This window comes from Schistocerca piceifrons, chromosome 3 (assembly GCF_021461385.2).
Source record: "Schistocerca piceifrons isolate TAMUIC-IGC-003096 chromosome 3, iqSchPice1.1, whole genome shotgun sequence".
In the NCBI taxonomy this organism is placed as follows: domain Eukaryota; kingdom Metazoa; phylum Arthropoda; class Insecta; order Orthoptera; family Acrididae; genus Schistocerca; species Schistocerca piceifrons.
Genome location: NC_060140.1, coordinates 885,285,349 through 885,300,019, shown reverse-complemented (window position 1 = coordinate 885,300,019; position 14,671 = coordinate 885,285,349). Strand labels below are relative to the sequence as shown.

Below are 14,671 nucleotides of genomic sequence, written 5' to 3'. Positions count from 1 at the left end.
TCTAGAGTTTTGCTGTATTTTTTCCGATATTTTTAAATATTCTAATTCGTTCTGTTTTAGCAAAAACGTTACTATATTTGTTTCTTTTTATGTTTGTCACTAATTTATTTTTCAATTGAAATCCTGAGACCTTTTCTATTGGCTATTCTTTCCAGCTGCTTTCAGACTTTCTGAGACTATTGAGAATTGTCTGCAAAACGCAGGCAGTTTAATTTCATTCGATTTCTTTCCTAGAACTCTTAGATCCTTTTTGCGGATTTAAGCTCCAAATTCCACATCCTTACAACGTTTTACAAGACACAGGTATGCAATAAAAATGATAAGTCGTCCATTAGGCTTACACCAACTTTCGTTTCAAGTTAAAAAAAAAAATGGTTCAAATGGCTCTGAGCACTATGGGACTTAACATCTTAGGTCATCAGTCCTCTAGAACTTAGAACTACTTAAACTTTACTAACCTAAGAACATCACACACATCCATGCCCGAGGCAGGATTCGAACCTGCGACCGTAGCAGTCCCACGGTTCCGGACTGCAGCGCCTAGAACCGCACGGCCACCGCGGCCAGCTTCGTTTCAAGTGACTGAGAGATTTCTCCCATAAATTTCACTCTAGATATGGTAGGTGTTTGGATCACGCGAATTTTGTTACTTTTTCCTTTACGCCAAATTCTGTAACGATAAGCTACACAAGGCGACTGCTGCTTGCGTGGTGCGCTACGCGGCCGTTCATTGCTGAGGCTCCAGAAGCATCCTAAGCAGCGTCACCCCGGCCATTACTGTGGTGAAGGCCGCTGGCGGGATCACGCGATGCACTCTGCATGCGGGCAGGGCGCTCCGCCGAGGCCTTGACTCTGGTGCCAGCGGTGTTTCCAGAGACGCTGGTGCCGGGGAGCCACGTGGCCGGCCGTTACGCTCTGCTGGAACTCCCTCACAGAGAAGCCACCCCGCCCCTGCCTATAAAGCCACGCACTGGACGCGGGTACAGTGTACAGACTCTCAGCTCTCATCAAGACGCTGCCTCATTCTCATCAGGACGTCATGAAGGCTCTCGTGAGTATAGCAGCTGCTTCTTGGAGACACAAGAGACTGTTCTGGCCGTAACGATCACAAACGTAAAGCAGTCGTCGGACGGACTGTGCATTCGACCGTCAACGTTGAGCGTGATTCTGGAGTCATAGCGTGGAAAAGGCGTGCTGGGGGGTTTTCCAGAAGGTGCAGAGCAATATCAAGCTCGACAGATGTTCTCAACGTGCCTTTCAACGTAGACAAAAGGGCTGTAAGAACGTCACCTACATCACATGCTCACCATCTCTGGTCAGTACAGAGACGGAGACGCCATATTGACTTTTAATTCAAGCCTGTGGTGGGTTATGTATTATGTCGTAACTCCGACCTTTGTATCTGCACAGCGAGTGGACTAATGTGTGCAGACTTACATTACCACTTAGCGCGCAAATGGACAAGACATATGAAATGCCTTCCCAAGCCCAGGGTGTCAAGCAGACATTCTAAATAAATATGACCCTGGCCCTGTAAGGCAGGTAATATCAAGTGCGGATCGTAACAAAAATCATTAGAAATGTCGCTGTCACGTACCTAGGATGCACGAATTAATAAAAGTGAAAGTTTGGGGTCTATTCGTGAAAGACAACACAGCTATTCCCCTTTTTTTCTACATATAATTTATCAACTGTTGCTTTCAAGCGTCAGGTGATAAACAACAATCATTATCAATTACTTTTGACACTCAATAAAAAAATATTTAATTCTTGGACATATTGAAATGACGATTATTAAAATCGTCATCTCTACACAAGAAATATTTTTATCACAGGAAAGAATGATTATTAAAAATCCTCATCAGCTTATTTAAATCTACGTTGTCGAAGCTGGTCATGCACTAAGTTGGTGGAGAATAATGTTACTTTTTTAACCAATCAAAAATTTCTCATGTACTCAGTGTGAGGGCAGGTTAGTATCCTAGATTTTCATATTCAATGGTCAAAGCATACGCAATTAGGAGTGAGCGAAATCTAAAAATTTTGTGACTACCGCTCGTGCTCACTTGCTCACCTGCATTTCCTTATGAGACCAAAGTGACTGTTACCAATATCGCTTCACTGTAGACGTTTCTCCAGTACTCTGGTCGCGGCAATGGAGAGAAGAAATAACACTGCTGATGACTCAGATTTCCGGCTTTCACGTAGTCGTACTAGTGGCACCAATGTCAAAAATCAGTCGGATACGAAGCGATCAGCCAGTCTTCTGTAATAGCAAAGAATCGAGAGGACAGCATACGACACCTATTTATGTCAAAACTGCTGCCAAAATCTGTTGTTGTAGGAGTGAAGAGGGACGGGACATCGTGGCTTCTGCCTGTGGCTTTTGCCTACAGTGTAATAAAAATATCGTGACAATTTAAAATTGTGCTACACAGGGACTCCTGCTTATCGCGAATAATCGCCTTAGCCATTAAGCTATGTGGCCACTCACCCAGGCCTGACTCATGCTCAGTCATATTTACACCTTTGATTTTCACGAATACTTCCACCAAAGATCCTCTCATGCGGTCTGTGGGAACTGCGAGCCTCAAGGCGTCTTGATGTAGACTAACGTAAAGGCGACCGTCCACGATAAGCAGTAAACCGGAGTTCCAAGCCCGGCCCGACACAAATTTTCAGTTGGTACGCCATATTCATTGCATGGCAAAAGCAGCATATCTGAATGGTATACGGTAATATCAATTCGTATTACAGCATCTGCATGTAGGCGATCCGCATCGATCCATTTATTTCATTTCAGTGCTTGGGCAACTCGACAAACAACACGGATCAGGGATAGTAGCCACATCAGTCATCTTACTTGCAAGTGCACATAGTTTTCACAGCGGGTGGTTTACGCGGAATCGGTGTCCTGATTCAGGTCTTTGTAGTTCCCGCGCTGATAAAATACTGGGTCTCGTTAGAGCGGATGGGAGAAAAGTATGGCTGGATGCACGGTTAGAACGTTCAGCATTTAAAAATCTGGACTCTGGATCGTGATTAATGTGTAGTCTTGTCTGAGACGTCGCATGCTAAATGAGAGCATGGAATCGGATAGGACGTGGAAACTCCCTAAATGTAGGTTCTGGGCTGGGGCATCGACAGTGGCAGATGGAAGGCCGTGACGAATCAGTTGCCCGCTAACCATACTCCACGTATTTCCGATACAACAGGCAAGCTAACATGGTGCTATTGAAAGCAGTGGTATCATTATTTGATAATGGCTGCTCATTTTTTTGCCATAAATGGCATGGACATAAGAAGCGAGATCTCCTACTTATTCTAGTAGTGCTGCAAGCGATTTTCAGCTATGACGATCAACAATACGGATTCACAGACTGACGCCACACTGCAATGCGACCTCAACTGTAGGTCTGGATTAAGAAGGGTACCCCTGAAAGTGATATAAAATGCGCCAGTGAAGGCGTTCACTTTGGCCACTGCAGCCAGACACAGCGTGTCATGTGTGCCAAAAGTCCAGCCAGCAGCCGAGGGCGTCGAACCGTCGATGCTAATACATCGACAGTCGTGGCGGCCTTCCAGCGCCGAGCCAGAGTTGTAGAAACATTTGTATGGGCCGTGATCTGGTGACCATATATGGCCGTGATGGTCATCTCGTACAGAGCTCTCATCTTCTGGTCCAATAGCTACGTCCGACACTCCTTTATCAGATGCGTCTACACATGCCTCACTGTCACATCAGAATGACACATACGACATTTCAGTACATGTATTTCCAAACACCATTTGATGCTTCTTGGCACGTAAGCACCTTCCTTTCACGTTTCCACTTAGTTTCACGGCTGTGCATTTGGTGACTTTCGACGTTACACCTAAAACGATCACCCCATAATTTTAATGAAACGTTGTTACTATACTGTTCTAATCATCCTCAGAACGAAGGCAAAATGAGTGTAAGGAGAGCAATGCTAGAACCGTTGAAGTCACTCGAATTCTGATTTTGCCAACCGACCTGAAGAATCCTAACATTTTCGTTTTGCGTCTAGTCAGTAGCTGGATCAAAATCGTCCATACTGCCGCTGGGTAATCATTCTATCACTGCACGAAAAATGACGGAGAAAAAGCCGAAATATTTAATTCTGTTTTCCAGATCCACTTCATTGCAGAGACGATCGTAATACTGTTCCTGCTTTCAATCATCATACCAACGCCGAAATACCAGATGTTGAGATAAGTGATCGTGAAACAAACAAAAAAATCAAATAATACTGCTCAGCGGAAGGAAGAAAACCAAACCTGTTGCGATTCTATATTATATAAGCGAATATACTTGCTACCTTCAAGCAACAGTTCATCGTAGGCCGTAAAAGCAACAGGCCGTTGTAAGCGGTTGCTTTTATGGCAAATGAAGATTGACTGAGCACAAGCACCCATATAATAGCCCGCCCGGCTAGCCGCGCGGTCTAACGAGCTGCTTCCCGAGCGGGAAGGCGTGCCGGTCCCCGGCACGAACCCCCCCCCCCCCCCCCGGTCTGTGGTGGATCCTTTTTAAGGCGGTTTTCCGTCTACATCGGCGAATGCGGGCTGGTTCCCCTTATTCCGCCTCACTTACACTATGTCGGCGATTGCTGTGCGAACAGTCTCCACGTAGGCGTACACCATAATTACTATACCACGAAAACATTTAACATTTGGGGCTACACTCGTTTGGTATGTGACGTTCCGGCAGAGGGGGGGGGGGGGGGGGGGGGGGCGGCGTCAAGACGGGACCGAACCGCACAGTAACCCTGGGTTCGATGTGGGGCGGCGGTGGGGTGGGTGGACTGCTGTGGCCTGTTGTGAGTGTGGTGTCACCGCCAGACACCACGCTTGCTTTAAATCGGCCGCGTGTAGCCACTGTCAGTGATTGCAGACCGAGCGCCGCCACACGGCAGGTCTAGAGAGACGTCCTAGCACTCGCCCCAGTTGTACAGCCGACGTTGCTAGGAATGGTACACTGACAAATACGCTCTCATTTGCCGAGACGATAGTTAGCATAGCCTTCAGCTACGTCATTTGCTACGACCTAGCAAGGCAACATTACCAGTTTATATTGAGATTGTTATTAATGTACCGTCAAGAGCGATGTACACCAATTATGGATTAAAGTTAAGTATTACATCATCTACGTACTTTATTTCCTACTATAAATTCCCTTAACTGTTCCAGACCTCACGTCAGTCTGCGTGAGCTTAACGCGTGCCTTTCGGCATCCTCGCATAGTGACTTGGCTGTCTTGCCAAGTCACAACAGTGAGGTTGTGTACCACTGAGGGTTACGGCGGTATCGTATCATGGCCACCGATTACACGACAGTCAGATAGCAATTGAAAAATACCTAGGAGCACACAATCGAAAGCTTGTGGATTTACAAGTACATGACGCGACTCGAAGCATGAGAAGACTTTATTCAGTGCAATACTGTTCACCACATTAGAAACCCCGAAATTTATGACTTTCCACTTTTCTGTGGAATGTAGACTGTTACTAAGCTTCCTGGCAGACTAAAACCTAATAACGCGCCGGTACTCGAACCCGGGATCTTTGCTTTCGCGGATAAGTGCTCTACTTACTGAGCTATCCTATAACGAATCACTACTCGTCCTCACCGCTTCTGTTCCATGAGTAACTTATCTCGTATGTTCCAGACAGTAAGCCTATGATGGCGGGTTGTGAGCTGTGCTCGGATAGTTCAATCGATAGAACACTTGTTCGCGAAAGGCAAAGGTCCGGCAAATAGTTTTGATTGCCAGAGAGTTTCTCTCTATAAGGATTGTACGTGTAGGAAAACAGGAGTGGAATGCTGGAGAAGCTGCAAGTTATTGAAACTTGGGTCTGAGGCTCGCACTTGACCGTCAACATAAGTACATGTAACGTTTCATACATAAATAACACAAAAGATCCATCATTCGTCTGTCACATAACTGGTTATGAATCACTGGCAAATGTAACAACCATTAAAAGGTGTAGAATCAATCGTACGGTTTGACGAGGGAACGATCACATACAAACAGGTTGTCGGAAAAGCAGATAGTCATTGTAAAAATGCTAAGGAAAAGTGAGTCACCTACAAAATACTTTAGCGAGCTCTGATTCGTCGGATTATTGAGTGTTACTTGTCTGGTATGGTTTATGGAGAAGATCATAGAAGACCAGCACTTTTCGACAGCTCGTTTAGTAGGCGCAGGAGCGTCACGTAAATGCTCATCAAACTGTAGTGGCAGACGTTACAACAGAGGTGTTGCGTATCACTGGATGTGTTGTTGTCAAAATACTCACAGTATATGTTCCAAGAAGAGTCTCCCGCCGGCCGCGGTGGTCTAGCGGTTCTAGGCGCTCAGTCCGGAGCCGCGCGACTGCTACGGTCGCAGGTTCGAATCCTGCCTCGGGCATGGATGTGTGTGATGTCCTTAGGTTAGTTAGGTTTAAGTAGTTCTAAGTTCTAGGGTACTGATGACCTAAGATGTTAAGTCCCATAGTGCTCAGAGCCATTTTGGAACCAAGAGTCTCTCAACATACCACTTTCTCCGACAACTGAATTGCTATAATAATAATTATAAAAGGTGGCAATTTTATTTACGCACTGTCTTTTAAACAGATATGATGGTATCTGATACTCAAGTACTAATGCAAAGAAACGTAATGATGCTAAAATGCTTTAAATTCTTGCTATGATTTAATCTTTAAAATTTAATAATTCTCTTCCTGTTAATATTTAATTAATTAACTTACGTCGATGAGATTTCGTAAAGCTGACGGCGTTCAAATTTAAAGTTGCTCGGTCCCTGTTTTGTTTTCTTTCTATTGTTGCGAGCCAGCGATGGTGCAATGCTGTTCGCTTTCAAGTCTACACATTTATAAGAATCGGGTCCAGGAAACACTTTTGTGATCACGGTTGCGATTTAGACGGTATTAGCGTAATTTTACTGATTAAGAGTTATCGTTTCCGAAAGATGCAGGTTCGATTAAAGCTGTGTGCACTTTTGCGCGTATAATGACAATATTCCCAACATGTGGCGTAACAAAAAGTAACATGCGAATCACAACCGTGGTCAAACGAAGAAAATATATAATGACATAAATGTTCTTCGCTGTTATTCAGGACAGGTTTAGATTAAACACCGCAATTTTGAGTCTTTAGAAATCACAAGACGATACACTTTAGAGATATTTGTTTTGAATAACTTGTATTTACCTTTTCTTATACAATATGGTGATTGTCCGCAAGGATTATCTCTCTCTCTCTCCTTTTTAGAGCCTTTATACATTCACATTACATACATCGATTAAGAAACTTTCTTTCTCTACCGACCAGTACAAGAACAAAATCCGCCCAGACAAAATGTCTTACATAGAATCCGTTGTCATTTAACAATCATATATAATTTCACAGTACTATCAATGCTAGTTTATTCTGTGCACTAGAAAGTCTTTGATTCACTGTGTTAAAAAATTAAAATAATAAAATTATAATTACATTTTAATATCGTCAATTCTTCTTTATATTATGAAAATAAGGTTTGACATCGTCGTAATATTATTTTTCATCGTTGTAGCACTATAATTCTTTTCTTGAAAACACTGGATTTACTTTGAGTTGGCCCATGGTTGAAATCCCCATTTGGCAGTGGAGATTTACGCTTTCTCGATGATTCCCTAAATCGCTTAAAGAAAATGCTTGGGTGGTTCCCAGAACGATTTCTTTTTTCATCCATCTAGCAGCTGAGCCAGTGGTCCAACTCTAATGACCTAGTCATTGACCGGACCTGATGATAATTTTCATCCATTTTACATCTCACAAAATGAAGATCATCGAATAGTCACACGTATGCTTACCGACAGCTGTACTGCCGAGACGCGTTTTTACCGGAGAGGTAACTGAAGTAGTGAGAGTGATGCCAGGAGTGCAGTCCGCTACAAACTAAAAGATTTTGAATTTGGGCCGTTCTCTCTGACTGTCACAGTTTTATTAATCTTACTATTATTTGAACTCTAGCATGTTGAGATATACGCAGCTGTCGTAGTGATTCGCCGTTGCTTTGCGATACGACAGTTCGCGGTAACACAGCGGTGCCGCCGGAAGTCAGACACAACCAGACGACAGAAACCCGCACCGGCAGACGTCATCACGACGTGCCGGGGAGCACGCCGGCCCCACAGACGCGCAGCGCATCGCGTAGCATGTCCCGGGCTGCTGGCAGGCCGGCCGGTGTGGCCGAGCGGTTCTAGGCGCTTCAGTCTGGAACCACGCGACGGCTACGGTCGCAGGTTCGAATCCTGCCTCGGGCATGGATGTGTGTGATGTCCTTAGGTTAGTTAGGTTTAAGTAGTTCGAAGTTCTAGGGGACTGATGACCTCAGATATTAAGTCCCATAGTGCTCAGAGACATTTGAGCTGCTGGCAGCCACAGCACGGCACTCTGGAACTCCTGTGCAGTCGCGTAAAAAGTGAGGACAGATATTCGCAATTTTCTCTCCTACTGCCCCTCCAACACACCGCTTGGTATCTGACCGATAAGAAACGCCTGGAATTTGGCAGAAAGAAAGAGGACGCATCGATGGGTCGTATCTCCAATAGCCCGCTCTGTCTCCTGGGTACGAAATGAAAGCTAATTTTAAAAGATTTATGTAGGGTCTGACTTACACAGATGACAGTGGTTCTCAAGTTTTGTTAGTTGCCATCAACTTGCAGCTCACAAAACCTAAGCTTGTAGCAACCGTTCAAAGCGGCAACCTTCAGTAGTCAGTCGTAAAGGATCGTCTGTGGCTGCAATGGGAGAGTGTTCTGCCTGTCACTATACGACAGGAAGTTGCACTCACCTGCTACTCTACTGTCCTGGGACCGTGAAGGCGTCGGGATTCCACTCTTTACGGATGTTTCGTTGCCTATTTGATAGTTTAATTAATGAAAAAGAGACAGTGGGGAAGATACAGATCAATAATTACCAATGAATGTGAATAACTCGATATTTTGCAAAAAAAGACGCAAATGTGAGATACTCCAGTCAGAGTGCTTTACAGCATGTTCTGTCAGACGAGTGTGACATATCGATTTGAGATCTAGTTATTGTTTTCTAAACTGACATTAAAATGAGCTCCCGCTAATAACACAGATTCTAAAATCCACATTTCCCTTGCATATACTTATTTTTTAAACGTATATTTTCCAGAGTTGCGGATCCACAGCTTCATATGTATGTTCGAGGCCGTCGTTTCCTTTTAGCTTTATAAGTAACAAACACCCTGAATTATTTTTTCTATTGTCTTTCTGTTCATAAACAACATGAGGTCGATGAACTGAACGACTAAAGTATGGTGACGCCACTTTCGCCCTAGGTAAAAGCTATGCAGCGGCGTCTTGAAGACACATCTTCCGTCTGCTAAATGTTTTTCATGACCCTCACCGCAACAACCACCGACGCAAGTGCTACTGAAAAAAAACAACCTTCCCTCTCATTTCAGCTGACGCTGCCACATTCATTCTCGTGGCTATTGACGTCATTCCCATAGCGATAGATAATCGCTACGCCATAATTACGACGTGTGTTACGATTCTAATTAAGTACTGTATAAATTTGTGCTACATTAACGTCTAATAATACATACAGTCTAGTGCATCCAAGTGACACTGGAATAGCCGATTCTAGGTAGCATCTAAAGTATTTCCAACGAAACTTCCTGGCAGATTAAAATTGCGTGGCGGACCGATACTCGAGCTCGGGAACTTTGCATTTTGCGGGAATGTGCTCTACCAACTTAGCTACCGTAGCACGACCCACTGTCCCTTGTGAAAGAGCATATCTCCTGTAAGTATTCACGGTGGTAAGTTCCTTCCACTTACGATGATGCCTGCTGCTATACTTTACTCTGCACATTCATTAGTCTACCTTGAGGATACACGAGATTGCACCAAACATTTACTGCGTTAGGTACCTGTCAACATAGACAGTTTACAAACATGGTTCTCTTCGTATCTACAACTTATGGTAATTATTTTCGACCGTTTTTTGGGAATCCAAGATGAGCTGTACGTCGGCTGTATCTGGCCGCATAAGTCGTTTCAAATATCGAGGGAAGGGGGAATAGGAGAATGCCTGGCGTTCTGGCGTAACACGAAGATGGAGAACACAATAGCAGAAAGACTATGAGACGACGTCAGCCAACAGCCCGCTGACGAGCACCGCACCACGACTACATAAACCTTACTACTTAAACCTTAAACCTTACATTTCCCGGCACTTGTTAAAGGAGTCTCAGAGACATACGAGGCGTGTTTTTTAAGTAAGTACCGTTTTGAAATTAAAAAAAGACATGCTAAGATATCTCAATAATTTTATTTTTACATGAAAGCCTGTACCTTAATCTACTTTTCTACATAATTTCCGTCAATATTGATGCACTTGTCATAACGTTGTACCAGTTTTTGAATACCCTCCTCATAGAAGTCTGCCGCCTGACTTGTTAACCACTGCATCACCACTGTTTTGACTTCGTCATCGTCTTGAAGACGCTGACTGCCCAGGTGTTTCTTCAAGTTCAGGAACAGATGGTAGTCACTGGGTGCAAGATCGGGGCTTTCGGAGGATGATATAGTTTCCCATCGAAAACATGTGATGAGATCTTTGGTCTGATTCGCCACGTGCGAACGGGCATTGTCTTGCAGCAAAACGATGCCCTTGCTACGTCTTTTGTTCTGAATTGAACGGCACAGATTGTGCGAGTTCTTACAGTAAGCTGCTGCATTGATTGTCTCATTACGAGGCAGAAATTCCCAAAAAACTGTGCACACGATTTGCTGGGCAGAAATTGTTTGCTTAAACTTCACTTTTCTGGCTGAATCTGAATGCCGCCATTCCATGGACTGTTGCTTTGATTCTGGTGTGACGTAGGCCACCCATGTTTCATCGCTCGTAACAATTTGGCTTAAGAAATCATCACTGTCGTTGTGGTACCGCTCACGGAAAGTCAATGCACTGTCTAAACGTTTGGTTTTGTGCACATCCGTCAGCATTTTCGGTACCCAATGCGCGCACAATTTTCTGTAATTCAAATGCTCGGTCCCAATGTCATACAAAACACTACAAGAAACATTAGGAAAGTCATCCCGCAAGGATGAAATCGTAAAGCGTCTGTTTTCTCTCACCTTATTGTCCACTTCCTGCACCAAATTTTCACTAACGACCGAAGGACGCCCACTGTGTTGTTTATCATGCACATTTATGCGGCCATCTTTAAATGCTGTCACCCACTTTCTTGGCGTTCCATCACTCATAATGTTTTCTCCGTAAACTGCACAGATCTCACGATGAATATCGATCGCTTTTAGTCCTTTAGCACTAAGAAATCTTATAACAGCCCGTCCTTCACAGTCAGCGGGACTCACGATTATCGGAGGCATCTTAAACAATCAGTACACAACGTAAACAAGGAAAAATCAGACTGTTACGGCGTCAGTGCGTAGACAACAGATGTACGTACCCAGTGCGCACGAGCAGAACGCCGACCGCAGCGCTGCGGTCGCGGTGTGGCAAAACGGTACTTACTTAAAAAACACGCCTCGTATTTTCTCTCCTAATCTTTTTAATGTCTCTTCACCTCATACACTGCTGGAAGAAAAAAGAAGTGCACCTGGAAAGATGACGTCGATTTTATCCGATGGCGGCATACACCACCTGGGGGATAGTAGGAGTACTGATAATGGATTCAACGTCGTCCACCAATTAGGGGCGCTGTGGAACAGCTACCGCAGCACCAGCTGTGTGGCGCAGACATGTGAAGGAAACAGACAGTCTTGACACTGAAACGCACTCGTACTTCCTACAACCAACTGAACGAGTTTCAGAGGGTGCAAAATTGTGGCTTTCCGAATGGTAGGAATGTCCTCTCGGACAACTGCTACACAGGTTGGAGATGTTGCGTCAGCTGTGCGAATACACGCAGCACAGACGCCCGCCAGTATCGGCCTACTTTAAGCTCAGCAGTGACAGATTGTGGAGTTATCACAGCGCAGATAAGAGGGCCTGTGGGCCCAGACGTGTCAACTCGAACTGTTGCGAATCGGATGTTAGTTGAGGGACTAGCGGTATGGACACATCATCGAGGTGCACGGCTCGTATGGTTCCCTCAGAGGATCACTTGGAATGACCAGCCGTGGTCTTCAGAGATGAAAACAGATTCTGCGTGCACGCAACTGATAGCCGTCTGCGCGTACGAAGCAGGCCAGATAACTGCCATCTCGTAGAGTGTATTCCTCCAAGACACACTGGCCCCAACCCAGGACTTATGCTCTGGGGTGCAATAAACTGCAACTCTCAAAAAAAATGGTTTAAATGGCTCTGAGCACTATGGGACTTAACATCTGAGGACATCAGTCCCCTAGAACTTAGAACTACTTAAACCTAACTAACCTAAGGACATCACACACATCCGTGCCCGAGGCAGGATTCGAACCTGCGACTGTAGCGGTCGCGCAGTTCCAGACTGTAGCGCCTAGAACCGCTCGGTCACCCCGGCCGGCAAACTGCAACTCTCGTTCACTTTTGACGTTCTGGAGGGAACAATAACCAGCGCTCGGTACGTGCAGATTGTTGTTAGATCCATTCTTTTTCTGTTCTTGCAACATGAAGGTGATGTGTTGTTCGAACAGTATAATGCTCCCTTTACACTGCGCTCTGCGAGACTTGCAGGAACTTCCCTGGCGAGCATGATGTCCAGACTTGTCTCCAACATAGCACGTGAGGGATATGATGGGAGGAGAAGTGACTCGTCAACCGATAACTACCGATAACTCTTACAGAACTACGTGAAGAGTTTGAGCAGGCATGGCATAAGATCCCAGGACAGTATTCGGCATCTGTACGATCGACTGGATACCAGAGTCAGCACCTGCATTGCTGCCCTTGGAGGCTACACCACGTGCTAATATGAGTGTTTCAGCATGGTTCGATACCTGGTATCTCAGAATCACTTACGCTTCTGGCTGTAAATTTAATAATTTCATGAGCTCCGTATGTACTGTTGCAACAATAAATCGTGAGTGTACTAATTTCTGTCCGGCAGTGCATTACATCTGTATTTTCACGTCTTCTACAACTCGAAGGTACCCCCTTCCTACAGTGAGACGTTGGTTTGTGACGCGGTCCTTGCCCGCAGGTGTTACCGCTGCTGCTGCTGCTGGGCGTGTTGGCGCTGTCGGCGGCGGTCCCCGCCCCCCCGGTTCGCCCCCAGCCGCTTCCGCTGCCCCTGAGGCAGGCCTCGCCCGCTGCCACCCCCGAGCCGGCCGGCCGCGAGTCGCTGGCGCCCAGCGAGCAGTTCTACTACGGCTACTACTACCCTGCCTACTCATACTACCTGCTCGGCTAGGCGGCCTGCTCACTGCACCGGACTGACTGCCACCACCGGACGAACGACCCTGTAACGCCAACGCTGTTTTATCGCATCAATAAAGTATTGTGAATCGGCAGATCTTTTTCTCATATCCATAACCTGATCCCACTGTACAATAGCCCTCGAATAAAGACACAACGTATCTTTTATACAAAAGATATTTCCATTTTCGCTTACAAGGAGACCACATGGAAATTCAATTTTTTTACATTTTTTTTAAGCGTTGAAGCGCCGCACTAACTGGTATATGCATATTCAGATACAGAGATTTGTAAATGGGCAGAATACGGCACTGCGGTCGGCAGCGCCTATGTAAGAAAACAAGTGTCTGGCGCAGTTGTTAGATCGCTTACGGCTTCTATAATGACAGATTATCAAGATTTCAGGGAGTTTGAACGTGGTGTTATAGTCGGCGCACGAGCGATGGGACACAGCATCTCCGAGGCAGCGATGAAGCGGGGATTTTCCCGTACGACCATTTCACGACTGTACTGTGAATATGAGGAGGCCAGTGAAACATCAAATCTCCGACATCGCTGCGGTCGGAGAAAGATCCTACGAGAACAGGACCAACGACACTGAAGAGAATCGTTGAACGTCACAGAACTGCAACCTGTCCGCAAATTGCTGTAGATTTCAGTGCTAGGCCATCAACAAGTGTCAGTGTGCGAACCATTCAACGAAACATCATCGATATGGGCTTTTGGAGCCGAAGACCCACTCGTGTCCTCTTGATGACTGCACTACACAAAGCTCTACATTTCACCTGGGCTCGTCAACACCGACATTGGACTGTTGATGACTGGAAATATGTTGCCTTGTCGGACGAGTCTCGTTTCAAATTGTATCGTGCGGATGCACGTGTACGGGTCTGGAGACAACCTGATGAATCCATGAACCCTGCATATCATCAGGAGACTCTTCAATCTGGTGGAGGCTCTGTAATGGTGTGGGTCGTGTGCATTTGGTGATAGGAGACCCCTGATACGTCTAGATACGACTCTGATAGGCGACACATACATAAGCATCCTTTCTGATCACATGCATCCAGTCATCTCCATTGTGCATTCCGATGGAGTTGGAAAATTCCAGCAGGACAATGAGACACCCCAATCGTTCGGTCAGAATTGCTACAGAGTGGCCCCAGGAACAGTCTTCTGAATTTAAACACTTCCGTTGGCTACCAAACTCCTCAGACTTGTTCATTACCGAATATATCTGGGATGCCTTTCAACGCGCTGTTCA

General features: G+C 45.5%; 1 long non-coding RNA gene across 1 annotated transcript; it reads left to right on the top strand.

Annotated features, from left to right (window-relative positions):
* Nucleotides 1–847: 847 nt before the first annotated feature.
* LOC124790037 lies at nucleotides 848–13,502 on the top strand. Its single transcript, XR_007016207.1, has 2 exons — nucleotides 848–1,051; nucleotides 13,193–13,502. It is a non-coding gene; the product is annotated as an uncharacterized LOC124790037 (long non-coding RNA).
* The last annotated feature ends 1,169 nt before the right edge of the window (nucleotides 13,503–14,671 follow it).